Source organism: Aquarana catesbeiana, linkage group LG03 (assembly GCF_042186555.1).
Source record: "Aquarana catesbeiana isolate 2022-GZ linkage group LG03, ASM4218655v1, whole genome shotgun sequence".
Taxonomy (NCBI): Eukaryota; Metazoa; Chordata; class Amphibia; order Anura; family Ranidae; genus Aquarana; species Aquarana catesbeiana.
Genome location: NC_133326.1, coordinates 411,079,089 through 411,098,706, shown reverse-complemented (window position 1 = coordinate 411,098,706; position 19,618 = coordinate 411,079,089).

The following is a 19,618-nucleotide window of genomic DNA, read 5'->3' as shown; positions in this document are numbered from 1 at the left end:
ATGACTTTATAAAGAAGGTCCTCACACAGCTGGTGTTGACCCTCCTGCATGCCCTGCAGTTTTGAGGCAGCCATGCAGGCAAAGGCCTCTTCAGGAGTGGGGGTAGCTCTGAGGGACGCAGAAGCCTCCTGAATCAGCCTGAGTGCTGAATCCTGCATGTTACTCCCCTTCCTGGGTCTTTTGGTTGGAAGGCAGAGGGGAGGAACCTGCGATTCTGTCAGGCTCCTACTGGGCCCGGCCTTCTCCTGGCTGCCACTTAGCCCCTCCTTCTCCTGTGTGCCACATTCCAGAGCCTCGTCCTGGCTGAGGTCTTCCTGTGTATGAAAAAGGGACATAGTTTTAGTTTTTTATTCATCAATCACACACAATTTTCACCTCATGATTGTTGCAAATTGAATGTTAACAAATATAACAGATCATCATTCTGAGCCTAGCATTTTTCCATTCTTGTCCCAATTATTTTTGCACACTACTGTCTATTGATATGTAAAACACTTTATGAAATCAGCAATTAGTGAACAACAACAACTAGTAAACATCATTTATTTATTGACCAGAAATCTGTAGAAGAATTCTATACCTGGCTCCAGCTGGGCTCCTCCACTTCTTCCTGGCTGGAAGTCCCAGGTTGGACATCGGAAGCCTCAGCTGGGGTGGAAGATAAGGTGGAAGGAAGAGTGGAAGGAAGGGTTGAGAGAGATTCCCTGACTTCAGTCTGGTCTGACAGAAATCGCAGTCTCTCATAGTACCACAGCCTGGGGACATAAACGTCATCTGCTGCAGTCCTGGATCTCTGGGAATTCGTGACCTGCTTGCACTCCCTTAAGTGCTCCTCAGGCCACCAATTTTGGCTTTTAAATAGGGCATGGTTGCCGTGGGGACCACCGGCTTCACCAACTCTAGCAGTTTCTCCAGCGCTGCCTGCCTCTTTTGTTTATTGTTGTATTGGGGGTGTTTGATCTGCCACAGACAGGGCAGCTCCCTGTATTTGTCTATGAACAGGGGGAGGAAGTTGTGGTCATTGAAGCCATCCATTTTATCTGCAAGACACAACACAAGACAAACCCTAATGTCAGGCGAAACTCTTAATCTTACAATATAGGCCTCAATCTAGAAGCAGTATAGGCCCGACTTTAGATCTTACCTTCGTTATCACGATTGGCACCTCCGATACACCTTCCTCCGCTCACAGATCGTACGTACTACACATGCGTGTTATGCTTTATATACACTGCGCATGCGTGAAACTCCGCCCGCCCCTGACATTCTTTCTAGTCTATTCCCCGCCCCTTCTCATTCGGCGCAGTGGGGGAAGAGCACATGGCGGAGACATAGCAGGTGCGTGTTAATTACAGCAACGACGAGGAGGAGGAAAGCCCGGAGCCAGAAACATCCCGATCCCGGAAGAGACGGTTTAAGGCATCAAATATGTCCTTTGGGGAGATGTTGGAGATGGTTGACATACTGAAAAGGACCGACTATGACGGGAAGTATGGACCTCACCCCAACCCCAATGTCAGAAAGGCCAAGATAATGGTGAAAGTGGTCAAAAGTCTGCAGAATAATTTCGGGGTACGACGATAGAAAGATCAGCTCAGGTAGCGGTGGTCGGACCTCAAATTAAGGGAGCACAAGCAGTACAGAAGGATCAGGGAAAGCAGATTAGACACAAACATTCTTGGCCAACATTTATTTTAGGGAGTTTTGAAAGACCAAGGTATAAAAGGTCCACTTATCAGATTCCTCCCCCCTCTCATGAGCCATTTCTAACATTTTAGGGGGGAGGGAGATGTTTTGGACAGGGAACCCTCTCCACTTCATTGAGAGATGAATGCCTAAATAACGTGTATTACTCTGGCCAGCCCCTCCTTACTTACCTGTCCAGTGGGCTGTCAATAGTGTAAGAAGTGTCATAATACAAAGATATAAATACACATTGTACATATTTTAGCACATTTGCACATTCTGCTATTACCTATCAAGATAATAATAATAGTATACAAAAACTTTAAACAGTACCATTTGAAAGTATACAGGCAGGGGAATTTATCCATACATCTGACCACAAAAGAGATGGGTATAGTGTGTATGGGTTTGGCAAAGTCAGCAGATAGATGATTGAGTATAGAGAATTGGTATCAGCTGACTTAGCAGTTGGGGGGGGGGGGGGGGTTCCTAATGATTTGGGGACCAAAAAAAAAAAAAAAAAAAAGCCTCTGGCACTCTGCCTGAATTTAAAGCACAAGTCACATTTTTAAACATTTTAGGGGTTTTTTTTAGGGTAAAGCACTACTATGGAGTTGACAAAATACACTGTTAAGTGAGTACATGAGGTGAATATAGGGCCAGGAGACCATGCTGGGGAGGTAAGTGAAGGCAAATATGCATGAATGACAAAAAAAATAATTACATAAAAATCCAGCATGCATGAGAACAAATGGGTCATTCACAGCATATTACAATCATGGTAATTAGGGAATGAGGAAAGAAATACAATATTTTATCAAACATTAAATACAATAAAATGTGATATTAAAGGATAAATCTTACCTTAATATAATCCTTCTGCAGGACCTGAATGATGGCAGAACAGGTCTCCGGGATTATGAGACCCAGAGCCTGGGGGGAGATTCCTTTCGAGAACTTGAGGTCCTGCAGGCTTCTCCCCGTCGCCAAGTACCGCAGGGTGGTGACTAGCCTCTGCTCCAGAGTGATAGCTTGCCTCATACAGGTATCCTGCCTGCTGATATAGGGGGTCAGCAAAGCCAACAAACGGTGAAATACGGGGTCCGTCATCCAGAGAAAGTTCCAGAAATCATCAGGATTATTCTCACGGATCAAAGGCATATGACAGAACTGGTCACGCTGGAGCAACCAATTCTTGGTCCATGAACTCCTCCCCACCCTGTTTATGGACTGGACTTGTGTCAAGGTAAGGACCCCAACACCAAGCCCCCACACAGCACGAACTCTACGAGGAGTACGTATACGCAACATGGTTAGAAAACGGTCGGCTGCTCAGAACGAAGTAACAGAACGCACTGAAGAACAGCAAGGCCTGTGAAGAGCGACATGAAAAACAGCAACGAGCGGACAAGAACGCACTGAATAATCCAATACGAACTGACTGAAGAGTAGATACAAACCCACAAGCACAAACTGAACAGCAGAAAACGATCTAAAAACCACGAGTCTGAAAAAGCGCGAATCATCTCTCACCAAACTTTCACTAACAGGGGATTAGCAAAAGGAGCCCAAAAGGGTGTGGCGCTTGGTTCAGAACTGCCCTTTTCTAGTCTCGTTGTATGTCACCGCATTCTTGGCGATCGGAAATTCGGACAACTTTGAGCGACCGTGTGTATGCAAAACAAGTTTGAGCCAACATCCGTCGGAAAAAATCCATGGATTTTGTTGTCGGAATGTCCGATCGTGTGTACAGGGCATAAGGCCGAGGTGAAATCTTGGCAGAAATATATTTATTTTTCTAAGAAAAATCTATCCCACCATTGCTGGTTGGTATGGCTGATAATTCTCTCTAAGTGCTTAAATTTGACACAAAGATTATACCTAGTGGCACCAGTAAGTTTGACATCATTGAAAAAATATTGGATGGTAATATGGTATAAAATTGCTCTAAAACATTGTGTCTGAATTTCTATATCTTTTAAAAGGTCCATAATAAAAAGGAAGGTAAAGGGGAAAGAAGGGGGATGTAGGGTAGTAACCCCCCCTTTTTTCTAATGGTATTGGTGACACAGTGGCTTATACTTGACAAATGAATCCATACTGTTTTTACCTATTTAATATAGTATTTTTACTTGAATTTCTTTTTAAAATGCACCATACTATTTTTTTCCCTCTAGCATTGTGTCTATATTATAGTACTTGTTTCCATATTCCTATGTATTTCACTCCCCCATTATTATGTCTGTATATTACTGCCCCCTCCTTTTTTTCCACATCTCCCCATTATTGTGTCCGCATTTTATTGCCCTTTTCCACATTTTCATTGGCCCCCTTTGTTCCTCCCCTCTCCCTGTCAGTTGCACTATGTATGTTCTGGCCCCGCCCTTTGCTCTGCCTATAATAATCTCCCCTGTGCTTTGAGTCTCTATGCTTGAGAAAGGAATGCAGCTATTTTCCCCATCTATAGCCTGCCAGTTCTGAAATGCGTCGCATGCTGACGATGTCAGGGCTCGGCACCGGCCTGTGTTTGTTCTCCAAGCCTCGTTTTCATCTAGATACACGGCCGTGTCTCCCTCCACTACACTGAGGCAGAACGAACGCTGTGGAGACACAGCTCGGCTCAGCCATCCGTCCATTCCCACCCCCTCACTGACACCCCTGCCAGCACCAGATTGCCTCTTCCCTTCCCACCGGACTGTTATAGGCATCTGCCAGAAATATCGAACTATACTGGATAGTGCTGTGTTCAGCCATCCCACCTCTTTCTGCCTGGTTGTGATGGAGTGTCAGCCATACTGGAACTGCTGTGACCTACAGTCCCACATCATCTTCTCAGCCCAGATCATGGACCTGAACACTACTCCCCTTTCTTTCATGTGAGTGGATACTGTTATTGTAATAAATTGTTTTATGATATATATTCAGAGGCGCCCTTTTTCCTTGTTTTTACCCTAGCTCATTGGAACTCGCTTTTTGTTTCTTGGTGGCTGCCCTGAATGACTGACTGTCGTATACATTTACAAGTGTACACACATGTACATACATGCTCCTTCCCATCCATGTCCTTGGACTATTGGGCACTACGCTCTGAGGTATCTGCACATTGCGCCTTTTTACTTGTTCATTATTTTTTTGCAGAACTCTCTCGATTCTTCTGTACTGATCGCGCTCCCTCAAATTCAGGTCTGACCAGCGTTTCCTCAATTGCTTCTTGGATCGTCGTACCCCAAAATTACTGTGCAGACTTTTCACAATTTTAGTCATGATCTTGGTCTCTTACATTTGGGTTTGGGTACGGTCCATGCTTCCCATAATAGTCGGCCCTATTCAAGAGGTCCACCATCTCCACAAAGGACATATTTGAGGCCTTATATCTCCTCCTGGATCGGGAAGTTTGTGGCTCTGGGCTTTCGTCATCGTTGCTGAGATTATCGTGCACCTGTTCTGTCTCCGCCATGTGCTCTCGCACTGCACCGAAAGAGAAAGGGCGGGGAATAGACTAGAAAGAAGGTCAGGGGCGGGCGGAATTTCACACATGTGCAGTGTATATAAAAGCATAACAGGCGTGCGTCGTACGTACGATCTGTGAGCAGAGGAAGGAGTAGCAGAAGCGCCATTCGTGATAACAAAGGTACAGTTTTAACTTGGTGCATCAATGGCCTATACTGCTTATAGGTTGAGGCCTATATTGTGACAAGATTAGGAGAGTTTAACCTGACATTAGGGTCTGTCTTGTGTTGTGTCTTGCAGAGAAAATGGATCACTTCAACGATCAGGACTTTATCCCCATATTCATTGTTATGTACAAGGAGCTGCCCTGTCTGTGGCAGGTAAAACACCCCTTTTATGATAATAAAGGAAAGGAGGAAGGCAGCGCTGGATCAATTGTTGGAATTTGTGAAGCTGGTGATCCCCACAGCAACCATCCCCTATTTGAAGGCCAAAATTGGTGGCCTGAGGAGCACTTATATTAGGGAGCTCAACAAGGTCTAGGATTCCCAGAGATCAGGAGCTGCAGCAGATGACGTTTATGTCCCCAGGCTGTGGCACTATGACAGACTGCGTTTTCTGTCAGACCAGAGTGCACCCAGGTCAGCACTCTCTACTCTTCCTTCAATACTTCCTTCCACCCCAGCTGAGACTTCCGACGTCCAACCTGGACCTTCCAGCCAGGAAGAAGTGCAGGAGCCCAGCTTGAGCCAGGTATAGCATTGTTCAACATATTTCTTGTCCAAAAATTAATAGTGTTAAATAGATGTTATTATTGATCACTAATTTCTGATTTAACAAAGTGGTTTACATATCAATAGACAGTAGTGGCCAAAAATGATTGTGACAAATGAAAAATGCTGGGGGTCAGAATTATAGTCTTTTCTATTTATTAACATTAAATTTGCAAGTCATGAGATGAAAATTGTGTGTGATTGATGACCAAAAAACTAAAACTATGTCCCTTTTTCATACATAGGAAATCCTCAGCCAGGAGGAGGCTGTGGAATGTGGCAACCAGGAGGTGGCAGGGGTAAGTGGCAGGGGCGGACTCACAAGCAAAAGCCAGGTTTGTGAGTTCAACCATTGTTGTCCTCCTCCACCTTCTGCCAGAACTCCAACACTACAGCCACAGCCTAGAAGGAAGCGTGTAAGGAAGACAAGAGAGTGATGGCCTGGGTTCAGTCTGGTCTGACAAAAGACGCAGGCTGTTGTATGACCACAGCCTGGGGACATATATTTGTCATCTGCTGCTGTTCCTGATCTCTTGGAGTTCTGGGCCGGATTGTGCTTACTATTATATGACTCCTCAGGCCACCAATTTTGCATGTAAAATAGTTGATGTGTGCCCTGGGGTACAAAGGCTTCGCCAGTTTTACCAATTTATCCAGCATTGCCTTCTTTATTTTGTTATGACCCACCTAATAAATGTCCATTTTTTTTTCACAAATACTTGCGTGTTTTACTTCAAAAAGGACAGTTTGTGAGTAGGCAGGTACATTTCTAAAATACAATGTCAAATTAACAAGGGACACCAACACCAACCTACCTCCTTGAGGTTAAAAAAATACAAGATAATAATGGTGTTGTGGTAACTTGACACACTGTCAGGCTCCTACTTACCAGACCGGTGAGTCCGCTTGGGCAGAAGGTAGGCTCCCTTACGCGTCCGACTCGCGGCCCCTGGTAAAGCAAACAGGAGGCTCAGGAGTACGGAGTGGTATGAGAGCCTGTATGCAACAGTCCAGATACTGCAGGTTTAACAGGTGAGGTGGCTGGAGCTGGCTGGAGCACAGGCAACAAGGCTGAGCAGAATTGTCAGGAAGCAGGCTGGGTTCGTTAACAGACAGGCAGCAGAGGTACAATGGAGCAGGCAAACGGATGGTCAGGAGGCAGGCCGGGTTCGGTAACAGACAGGCAGCAGAGGTACAGTGGAGCAGGCAAATGGATGGTCAAACAGGCAGATGTCAGGTACAGGCAGAGTTCAGGGGGAGGTCCAGGAGACAAGGCCGGGTCGTCAGGTAATCAGGAACAGTTCAGATACAAGGTCAGGCACTAGGACGGCAAGCTGTTGGTCAGGCAGCACTGATCACAGAGGGACGCCGGCTTAAATGGACCGTTTGGCGCCAAACGACATGCACGCGCGCACACCAGCACACACAGGCGTGCGCCCCCGCCAACGCCCGCGCGCGCGCCCCCGCACACCGGCGTGCACAACAGGCCGACCCCGGAAACACACACACCAGCACCGCGAGGAACGCGCACAGCGAGGTCCACAGGAACGCGCGCGCCAACGCGCCCCGACGCACACCGCCGCGAGCACCCTGCCCGCCGAGGTACGCTCTCTGACAGTGCCCCCTCCTCAAGGGCAGCCTCCGGATGCCCAGCTGGGCCAACCTGGTTGCGTGAGAATCCTTGAAGGCTTGTAGCAATTCATCAGCATGGAGATTACTTTCAGGTCCCCAAGAGTTATCCTCGAGTCCATACCCTTTCCATTTAATGAGGTACTGGATCTGATTCCGCCTCTTTCTACAATCCAGGATTGCCTCGATTTCAAATTCCTCCTCATTGTTGATCATAATAGACTCAGGTGGCTTGGCATTGCGGTCAGAGAAGGAATCAGGAACAACTGGTTTCAGAAAGGAAACATGAAAAACCGGGTGTATTCTAAAAGACTCCGGCAGGTTAAGTTCATACGCAACATCATTTACTTTTTTTTTCACCTGGAAAGGACCCATAAACTTAGGTCCCAATTTTTTGGAAGGACAAGCCATCTTTAAGTTACTTGTGGATAGCCATACTTGGTTACCAGGCTCAAGGAGAAGTTCCCCACGTCTTTTCTTATCAAACACCCTCTTAAAAGATGCCTGGGACTGGGCCATGGTCTCCTGCAGGATCTTACAGTTAGTAGAGAAGAACTCGATTGTTTCAGTCACTGCTGGAAGGGCACATTCCGGAATAGAGCTGGGAAGAAAAGAGGGATTGAATCCATAGTTGGCAAAGAATGGCGTCTGGATGATGGCTGAATGCAGAGAATTATTGTAAGAAAATTCAGCGACTGGTAACAGACACCCAGTCATCTTGCGAAAATGCAGAAAAGCAACGGAGGTATTGCTCCAGCGTCTGGTTAGTTCTCTCTGTCTGGCCGTTTGTCTGAGGATGATAGGCCGAAGAAAATGCCAGCTCAATTTCAAGAGCACCACACAGTGCCTTCCAGAACCGGGAGGTGAACTGGACACCACGATCTGACACAATATTAGCGGGTACCCCATGTAGTCTCACTATTTCCTTAACAAAGATCTTCGCCGTTTCTACGGCCGTGGGTGTACCCCTCATGGGGAGAAAGTGTGCCATTTTGGACAATCACGACAAAGATAGTCGAGAAACCTTCAGATGGGGGTAGTTCTACGATGAAATCCATCGAAATCATTCTCCAAGGCCTGTCAGGAATCGGTAAGGGTTTCAACAAACCCCAGGCCCTTGTGCGATTACTCTTGCTCCGGGCACAAGTGTGGCAAGAGCTTACATATTTCTTACAATCCTCCATTAATTGTGGCCACCAAAAGGTGCGTTGCACCAGTTCAATTGTCTTCCGGGCCCCGAAATTACCTGCCAGTTTGTGGTCGTGGCACAATTCCAGTACCGGCACTCTAAGTTTCTCAGGAACCAAGATCTTGCCTTCGTGCCAGAGCAACCCATCACTTAAGCTGGTCCCAGTAGGTTGGGGAATTTCTGAGGAGGCTTGCTTTATTCTGGAAATTAGATCTCCCTGAAGAAGTAAGAAATTTCCCGCCGGCAGGATAGTGTCTGGAGGAGCGATTTCCTTGGAATCATGAAACATTCGTGACAATGCATCTGGTTTCACATTTTTGGAGCCAGGTCTGTAAGTGATGTGAAATGAGAAGCGAGAGAAGAAGAGTGCCCATCTAGCCTGTCGTGGTTTAAGTCTCTTGGCAGATCTTAGGTATTCCAAGTTCTTGTGATCAGTATAGATGAGAACAGGATGTACAGCACCCTCCAGAAGATAGCGCCACTACTCCAGAGCCGCCTTCATGGCCAAAAGTTCCCGATCTCCTACATCGTAATTCCTTTCAGACAAAGAGTTTGCGAGAAAAGAACGCTATTGGGAACAGAAGAGCCTTGGGGCCCTGGCGCTGAGAGAGTACTGCCCCTACTGCGAACTCCGAAGCATCAACTTCCAGCACAAACGGTAAGGCAGGGTCAGGGTGCTTGAGGATAGAGGCAGATGTGAACAGACCTTTTAATTTTTCGAAGGCCGATTGTGCCCTGGACGTCCAACAGAATCGGGTTCCCTGTTTTGTAAGTTCCGTAATGGGGGCAATGATTTTAGAAAAGTCTTTAATGAACTTCCTATAAAAATTAGAAAATCCAACGAAGCGTTGGACCCCTTTCTTGTCTGTAGGTGCAGGCCAATCCAAGATGGCGGATACCTTCTGTGGGTCCATCTTAATACCTTCTACAGAAATAATGAGTCCCAGAAATTGGATACTTTGAAGTTCGAATTCACATTTGTCAAGTTTAGCGTATAGACCATGTTGCCTGAGCCGAGCAAGAACATTCCGAACGTGCCTGCGATGATCAGCCAAGGAAGAGGAAAAGATGAGAATGTCATCCAGGTAAACAATGACGTAGAGGTCCAAGAACTCCCTAAAGATGTTGTTCACAAAGTGTTGGAAAGTGGCTGGGGCATTACAAAGACCGAAGGGCATAACAAGATACTCGAAATGCCCGAAACGAGTGCGAAAAGCGGTCTTCCACTCATCTCCCTCTCGGATGCGGATTAGGTTATAGGCACCGCGAAGATCCAATTTTGTGAAAATTCTGGCGGTTCCCAGCCTTTGGAATAACTCAGGTACCAGTGGAAGCCGGTAGCGGTTCTTAATCGTTATCTTGTTTAATTCTCAATAATCGATGCATGGTCGAAGGGAATGGTCATCTTCTCTACAAAGAATAAACCAGCACCGGCCGGGGAAGTGGACGGGCGGATAAACTTTTTCTTCAAATTTTCATCTAAGTACTGCTTCAGGGTGCCCAGCTCCTGCTCAGTCAAGGGAAAGATCCGGCCGAAGGGTACCTCGGTTCCAGGTAGCAACTCTATAGGACAATCGTAGGGCCTGTGTGGAGGTAATATCTCTGCACCTTTCTTGCTGAATACATCCGCAAAATCTTGGTAGGGCTCGGGAATAGCTTGGAGCAGGTTAGCATCAGGATGTAAACAGAGAAGTTGGGAAACCTTGTGGTCAGCCCTTTGCAGACAATGTTGTTGACAGTACTCTGAGAGGAACTCTATACTTCCAGCAGCCCAGTTGATTTGGGGGTTGTGAACCTGCAGCCATGGCATTCCTAGGATGACTGGGAAAAGAGGTGAGGAGATAGCATCCAAACAGAGATATTCCCGGTGCTGAGGGCCCATAATAGCTTCTAAGGGGACGGTTTCCTGAGTGACCGGGCCGGAACGGAGGGCAGAACCGTCTGCAAGATGAACAGCCAGGCTTTGAGTTTTGGGTCGGAGAGGTATGTCATGTTGAGTAGCAAAGGTCAGGTCGATAAAACAACTGCAGGCTCCTGAGTCAACGATGACTGGAACTTGGATAGCCTTTCCGGGAAGCTGTAAAGTGACAGAGATAGTTAGATGTTTACCAGGAGTGGGTAAGATAGTGGCACAGGTACGAACAGCGGAACGACACTTACGCGTCTTGTTGGGGCAAATGCTGGCGTAGTGCCCAGGTTCTCCACAGTAGAGACAAAGGTTATGAGCCCGTCTGCGTAATTTCTCTTCAGGGGTCAAGGAGGGACGAAGCAAACCTAGCTGCATGGGTTCTGGTGCATCACTGGCTGGAACTGGTGGTGGAGCAGGAGGCCTACTGGAAGGATTGGGGACTTGGGGAAGCATCCAGGTGGGACGGTAGGTACAGGTGGATCTTTCGGTGCGTCGTTCTCTCAACCTACGATCAATTTGGATGGACAGGTTGATTAGTTCTTCCAGGGTCTGAGGTACCCCAACCCGTGCTAGCTCATCCTTGAGAGGATCTGACAAACCCATCCTAAACTGATGGCGCAGAGCAGCGTCGTTCCACGCCGTGTCAGAGCTCCAGCGTCTGAACTCAACAGCATAATCCTCTGCCGCTCGACGGCCTTGACGGAGGGAGTGTAAGGTGGCTTCTGCAGTGGCAGTTAGCTGGGGATCCTCGTAAAGTTGAGACATTGCCCCAAAGAAAGCATCCAGACTTTCCAAGACGAGAGATTTTTGCTCCAAAAGTCGGTGGGCCCAAGTTTGAGGTTCGCCAGATAACAAGGAGATAACGAAGCCCACCTTAGTTGCTTCTAAAGAGAAGGTGCGTGGCTGAAGGGCAAAGTATAGATTACATGCATTCCGGAAAGCACGATATCTACTTCGGTCTCCAAAAAACCTTTCAGGTACTGGTACTTTGGGCTCTGGAGGTAACATGACTACGGAGGGTGCTAAGGTTGCGGCTGAGGTCCCCTGAGGGCCGGAGGGTACAGATAGGGCCTGTACACGCTCTTCCAGTCTTGAATAACCCTCTTGTAAGCTCTTTACCGCTTGGGTTAGTCCCGCCAGATGTCTGCAGAGCTCATCCATGGGGGAAGTCCCCTGCCCGGACTCGGTCATGGCTGCCTGATACTGTCAGGCTCCTACTTACCAGACCGGTGAGTCCGCTTGGGCAGAAGGTAGGCTCCCTTACGCGTCCGACTCGTGGCCCCTGGTAAAGCAAACAGGAGGCTCAGGAGTACGGAGTGGTATGAGAGCCTGTATGCAACAGTCCAGATACTGCAGGTTTAACAGGTGAGGTGGCTGGAGCTGGCTGGAGCACAGGCAACAAGGCTGAGCAGGATTGTCAGGAAGCAGGCTGGGTTCGTTAACAGACAGACAGCAGAGGTACAATGGAGCAGGCAAACGGATGGTCAGGAGGCAGGCCGGGTTCGGTAACAGACAGACAGCAGAGGTACAGTGGAGCAGGCAAACGGATGGTCAAACAAGCAGATTTTAGGTACAGGCAGAGTTCAGGGGGAGGTCCAGGAGACAAGGCCGGGTCGTCAGGTAATCAGGAACAGTTCAGATACAAGGTCAGGCACTAGGACGGCAAGCTGTTGGTCAGGCAGCACTGATCACAGAGGGACGCCGGCTTAAATGGACCGTTTGGCGCCAAACGACGTGCACGCGCGCGCACCAGCACACACAGGCGCGCGCACCCGCCAATGCCCGCGCGCGCGCCCCCGCACACCGGCGTGCACAACAGGCCGACCCCGGACACACACACCAGCACCGCGAGGAACGCGCACAGCAAGGTCCACAGGAACGCGCGCGCCGACGCGCCCCGACGCAAACCGCCGCGAGCACCCTGCCCGCCGAGGTACGCTCTCTGACACACACCAAACGACAAAAAATATTATGGAGATCACTATAATAAAAAAAAAAACAAAAAAAAAAATTCTAAACATTATGGAGATCTGATGAAAAAAATAATTATTATTCAGGAGATCACAATAAAATAAAAAAGAAATCAGTTTTTCCGAACTCTGTGCGAATATCAGCAGCAAAACAACTTCATTATTCTAGCATTATAAAGAAGAAGAGAATGCGCTGCATTAAAAGATTAAAAAATTTGCAGCATGATGAATGTGCTATCTTCATTACGAACGCTGGTTTTACCAGACCGAGCGCTTCCGTCTCATACTTGATTCAGAGCATGCATGGAATTTGGTGCGTCAGAATGGTCTACACACGCTCAGAATTTCAGACAACGGATTTTGTTGTCAAAAAAATTTGAGAACCAGCTCTCAAATTTTTGTTGTCGGAAATTCCGACAAAAAATGTCCGATGGAGCCTACACACGGTCAGAATTTCCAACAATGAGCTCCCATCGAACATTTGTTGTTGGAAATTCCGATTGTGTGTATGCGGCATTAGTCAGTAGGGTTCAACATTGAGTTGGCCCACCCTTTGCAGCTATAACAGCTTCCACAAGGTTTAGGAGTGTGTCTATGGAAATATTTTACCTTTCTTCCAGAATCGCATTTGTGGGGTCAGGCACTGCTGTTGGACAAGAAGGATTGGCTCGCAGTCTCTGCTCTAATTCATCCGAAAGGTGTACTATCAGGTTGAGGTCAGGACTCTGTGCAGGCCAGTTAAGTTCCTCCACCCCAAACTCACTCATCCATGTCTTTATGGACCTTGTTTGTGCACTGGTGCGTAGTCCTGTTGTAACAGGAAGGGGCCACCCCCAAACTGTTCCCACAAAGTCGGGAGCATGAAATTGTCCAAAATGTCTTGGTATGCTGATGCCTCAAGAGTTCCTGGAACTAAGTCTCCAAGCCCAACCCCTGAAAAACAACCCCACACCATAACCCCCCCCCCCCCCACCAAATGATTTGGACCAGTGCACAAAGCAAGGTCCATAAAGATAAAGAAAGAGTTTGGGGTGGAGGAACTTGACTGGCCTGCACAGAGTTCTGACCTCAACCCAATAGGACACCTTTCAGGATGAATTAGAGCGGACACTGAGTCAGGCCTTCTCATCCAAATCAGTGCCTGACCTCACAAATGCACTTATGGAAGAATAGTCAAACATTCCCATAGACACACTTCTAAATCTTGTGGACAGCCCTCCCAGAAGAGTTAAATCTGTTATAGCTGCAAAGGGTGGGCCAACTCAATATTGAACCCTACTGACTAAGACTGGGATGCAATTAAAGTTCATGTAAAGGCAGGTGTCCCAATACTTTTGACAATATAGTGTATATTGTAAGATTGGGGTGATCAGACTCAAACGGTAGGTGCGTTTTCAGTGAGTACTCCAGTGCAAAACAGTATTTTTAAGGGCCTGGTAGCCCACTTTTCTTTAAAAGCACGGAAAAGTTCAAAGACATCAGTAGCCCACGCAGGGGGGTTCCACCATTACTGTATCTTGCACACTCAATATTTTAGCCTCCTGGCTTACATTCTTGCCATACGGCTGATTCAGGCCTTTAGCCTAGGCCTTAGGTCTGCTCCTCAGACCCAAAAGAGTTTCCCAGAGTTAAGCTCTCTCCTAGCTTACTCCTGATCAGCGCCTAGCTGCTCTGTCACCAAGTACATCTGCCTCCTGCAGACATGCATGCTCTGGCTGCCCCTGCAGCATCTCAAAGGAATGGGAGTCCACCTGACTCCTATGCACAAACTTCCTGTCGGGTGGAACCCTGAGCCATAGCCAGGTCACAACTAAATAGCCCAGCACACAGCTGTGCAATCAGCGTGCCTCTCCCTCAAAAATCTGGTGTAAACCAGCAATCTTTCAGGTAGCACAGGGTCCTACTGCCACATATCCTCCCGCCTTGTTTCGAACTGGAGGGAGGAACACATAAACCAGTCACTAAGAATGGGACAACTCTGTGCTGTGCCAACTATCAGCAGCAGGAGTCCTAATCTGCCCAACCTTTTCTTTAAAGGGGCACTCCACCCACATCTTCTTTCAGGTGTGCTTCCACCAGCACTTCTTCCTGAACCGTGGGTTCCCACTAATCTCTCTATCACTTCTACCTTCTGGCCACGGGATCCTTTTTCTTCCCACAGACCTACTCTCCTGGGACTGTTGGGGACCCACTTCCATGAAATCTATCAGGGACTGACCCCTCTCACTACCTGACGCAACATTAACTAACAACATCCGTTTCTCAGGTTCACTAACCCCTGTGTGGTTACCCTTGGCAACCAAATCATCTGAGATCAAGACCACATGCTTCTGTTTAGCAATATTCCATAAGGGGTTATTCAACTCAATATTATCATTGTCATCAATACCTCTTGTTACCTTGTTTGCTAGGACAGTGTCTAGGGAGGGACCATCTACAGGTAAGCAGTTACTCGCTATGGGACAATCCCGCAGTTTCACGTCTCCTCCTCTTGTCCAACACTCCAATAGCGACTGTCCTACCAATGCACATTTTTCGCCACATTTTTTCACACCAGTCTCTTTACCCATTTATGTGTCCATTGGTACCTCAACCAATACCTCTGAGCTGTCCGACAGTGCTTCTCATACACTTTTTCATTACAGTTACAAACACTGTTATTTCCTGTTAAAGTGTCTCCGGGTACCTCAAACTGCACCCCCTGCGAGTGATGGATTGAATTCCCACTACTGCCATGTTTTTTCCGGGTCCTTCCTTTACAAGAGATCTAGCGGGTGAGACAGCACACATGCCATGTACCAACCACTGCTCAGCCGTACCTCGGACTGCACCAGCAGGAATGCACCTCATCACACCAGCATACGAAGAGACTTCCACTATGTCTATCATTTCTGATTCCTCTAATGCCCCGTACACACGGTCGGACTTTGTTCGGACATTCAGACAACAAAATCCTAGGATTTTTTCCGACGGATGTTGGCTCAAACTTGTCTTGCATACACACGGTCACACAAAGTTGTCGGAAAATCCGATCGTTTTAAACACGGTGACGTAAAACATGTACGTCGGGACTATAAACGGGGCAGTGGCCAATAGCTTTCATCTCTTTATTTATTCTGAGCATGCATGGCACTTTGTCCGTCGGATTTGTGTACACACGATCAGAATTTCCAACAAGGGATTTTGTTGTCGGAAAATTTTATCTCCTGCTCTCCAACTTTGTGTGTTGGAAAATCCGATCGAAAATGTCCGATGGAGCCCACACACGGTCGGAATTTCCGACAACACGCTCCGATCGGACATTTTCCATCGGAAAATCCGACCGTGTGTACGGGGCATAACAGTTCCCCTGTGCGCCTTCCGCACATAACTGTCGCTGGAAGCACTCTCGCAGAGAACTGAGACCACTTTCCACAAAAGTAACCAACATTGCAGTAACCAATTTTTATCAACATTGCTTAACATCGCCTGTACCACGTGTCTCCACTGATAGGTACTACGCAGTACCAAGTCACCCATCTGCGGTGCATACATGCAGGTGTACAGCAGAAAGATTTTCACCAATTCCGACAACAGCTCAGTTACAGTAGGTGATCGCGATATTGTGTCAATCTCGCCGAATTTCTCGACGAGATTTGACACCTGCGAGCCCCGTCATGGGAGCCAGCGCCGAAATGGCTCACTCATCGGGAAAGGAAAACTTTTTTTTCCTTTCACGATGAGCGACAGGCAGTGCTGACAGCTGTCTGGTATGAATCCTGAGGGGGAACACCAAGCCAAATTTTAAATAAAAAACTGGCGTGGGTTCCCCCAGGGACATACCAGGCCCTTAGGTCTGGTATGGTTTGTAAGGGGAACCCCCCTACGCCGAAAAATCAGCGTGGGGGCCCCCCAAAATCCATACCAGACCCTTATCCGAGCATGCAGCCCGGACAGCCAGGAAAGGGGGTGGGGACGAGCGAGTGCCCCCCCCCCCCGAGTCGTACCAGGCCGCATGCCCTCAACATGGGGGGGTGGGTGCCTTGGGGGAGGGGGGCGCCCGGGAGAAGGTAGCGGAGGAGCCCAGGAGAAGAAGCGACGAGACAGCGGTGACAAGACAGCGGCAGCAGATTGGGCCCCTGCTGGCAAAAGAGCTGGAAGAAGATAACGGAGGGGCCCGGGAGAAGGAGACCCCCCCGAAGTTGGAAGAAGACCCCAGAGCTGCCTAATAAATTACTCTTAAAATCTGTGTTTTTTTTTTTTTTTTTTTTTTTTATTGACACTTTTTTGCCTAGGTGAATGGGTAGGGGTACTATGTACCCCATACTCATTCACATAGGGTGGGGGGCCGGGATCTGGGGGCCCCCTTATTAAAGGGGGCTCCTGGATTCCGATAAGCCCCCTGCCCACAGACCCCGACAACCAACGGCCAGGGTTGTCAGGAAGAGGCCCTTGTCCTCATCAACATGGGGACAAGGTGCTTTGGGGTGGGGGGGCCGCAGGGCGCCCCCCCTCCCCCAAGGCACCCACCCCCCCATGTTGAGGGCATGCGGCCTGGCTCGGGGGGGGGGCGGCGCTCACTCGTCCCCACCCCCTTTCCTGGCCGGCCGGGCTGCGTGCTCGGATAAGGGTCTGGTATGGATTTTGGGGGGACCCCCACACTGATTTTTTGGCGTAGGGGGTTCCCCTTACAATCCATACCAGACCTAAGGTCCTGGTATGCCCCTGGGGGAACCCACGCCGTTTTTTTTATTTACGGATTCTGGATTCATATCAGACAGCTGTCAGCACTGCCTGTCACTCATCGCGAAAGGAAAAAAAGTTTTCCTTTCCCAATGAGCGAGCCAGTGCGACATGCACAGTACCCTGTCGCCGAGAACCAGCGCGATGGTATCGCACTGGAAACACAATCTCGCGGTCAGGTACTGTATTTCTAGACATGCCACATCTAAACACAGAACTCTAGGAACTTTTCCTTTACCAACGACATGGAGGGGCTCATTTGCTAAGGCTTGAGAGGCCGAGACACTCAGAGACCTCCACCTCAGAGGCAACTGACAAAACTTGCGGCTCCCCATGAGCACTGCAAATCGCATGTGTCACACTCATCCTCTCATTTTCAGCAACAGTGAGCCCTTCCATGTCCCTATCCATTATCCCATCATCCTGACGCTCAACATTACTCATCTCTTTTGCTGTGGACAAAACCTCTGCTATGCATGCGCCCGTTTCAGATCCTTCCAACTGGAGAGGGTTAACTTCTGCAAAAGCCAATGCACCTTGGTCTACTGGCCCTTCAGCCACTCCATTTGTCACAGCAGCAATAATGTCCACCTTACTATTACCTTCAGAAATTTCTTTCCACCACGCTAACACCTTTATGGCGAGACTATCCCAGTCTATCCTGTCTGTGCTCCAGTCATCAGCACTCCATAGTACTGCTCCCTCTGCCCATGGAGACACAGGTGGACAGAGTGGTTTAGCAGCAGGCATCCTGCACCAGTCACTGTCAACCACATCAGATTGGGATAATTCATGCTCCATCATTTGAGCCGTTTTCCCATTGTGTTCCACCTGAGCAGTATCAGAGCTGTCCTGGACCTCCGCCAACTCCAACACAGGGAGTCCTCGTGAGATTTCCTGGGACAACTCTGTGGCACTGCCTGTGGTTACCATGTGAGATACCAAACCATCAACATTGTCAGTAATACACTTTTCAACATCATTATCCACCTTCCTGCCTTGTATAGGCTGCGTTAGCACATTAGTAGTTTGAGATTGTAGAATACTTAGTACATCGGTTTTCACCTCGTGTGAAATAAACTTGCCAGTTGGGGCAGCGACATAGTTGTCCTGGGAAACCCTGAACTCAGACACCGTGAGCTCCTGGGCGGTCTCCAGGGACACCTCTGCTACACCTGCCATGGTTGCCAGGGGCAACAGCACACATTTCTCAGTGGTCACCCCTGACATTTCTGGATGCAATATTACATTTTTAATCGCATTAGCAAGCAACACATTATCTTCATTTTTACCACTTGTCTTCCTGCTACACAATACACTGCCTGAAGACAAGTCCTTAGCAGTCCTCAAGATTGCTGCAGGTTCAGCTTTAAACTGTGCTTTGCTACTACACAGGGTATTCACTTGCAAGTCTCTGAAAGCAATTTTTCTCAATGGACTTATTCCCACTTCACAGTGAATAGTCCCATAACTAGTCTCTCCCACATTTGTAACAGTCTTACCATCCCAGTTGACAAGTGTGGAAAGCTTCAATTGAGGGCGGTGTCCCTTCTTTGCTGTGCTCTCACAAGCTAATGCCCCCACATGGACACGGGACAACATTGCATCCTTCTTGGATTTTCCAACATCCCCTGCAGGCTGAACAAAATTTCCTTCACGGTTGCTAGGGGTAACAGACACTTTTGCAGAAACATCTTCACTCAGAATTTGAGCCACATCTCGGCTGTAGCTCCTCCTTTCTGCAAACAGACTTTCTCCGGTTGCTATGGGAAACCACATTCTCCCCGCTGATCTTTTCCAGCGCTCTCTAGATTGGATTTCTCCTAGGAAATTGTCGTAGTCATCTCGGTTATGATACATCCCGCGGTACACTTCTTGGTACTCCTCCATCAGAAAAGGTCGCACCAACTCAACCCAGCGACTTCTGGGCCATCCTTTGTAGGAAGCAATCATCAAAATCCTCCAAAAAGTCTTAAATATGTTCAGAAGGTAACATAGGCCGTATGAAGTCAGCTGTACGGATTTCTTGTTTGTTGCCATGGGCAACCGTACCCATCTGCTCACTCTTTGCACTAAGTGACGGCTTGCTTTCCTTTTTCCTTTGCTCCAGTGCAGCCAAATGCATCTTGCACCAATATGGGGCTTGTTCTGTTGGTAACAATCCCTCCAGCTACAAGGTTATGTCTCTCATCTCAGCAAACATTGCTTCCTTTCTTCGTTTTGACTGCCCCATCTCTGCAGTCAGGCCCACAATGCTTTTTAACACAGTTCCTTTTAACACAGGAAAATT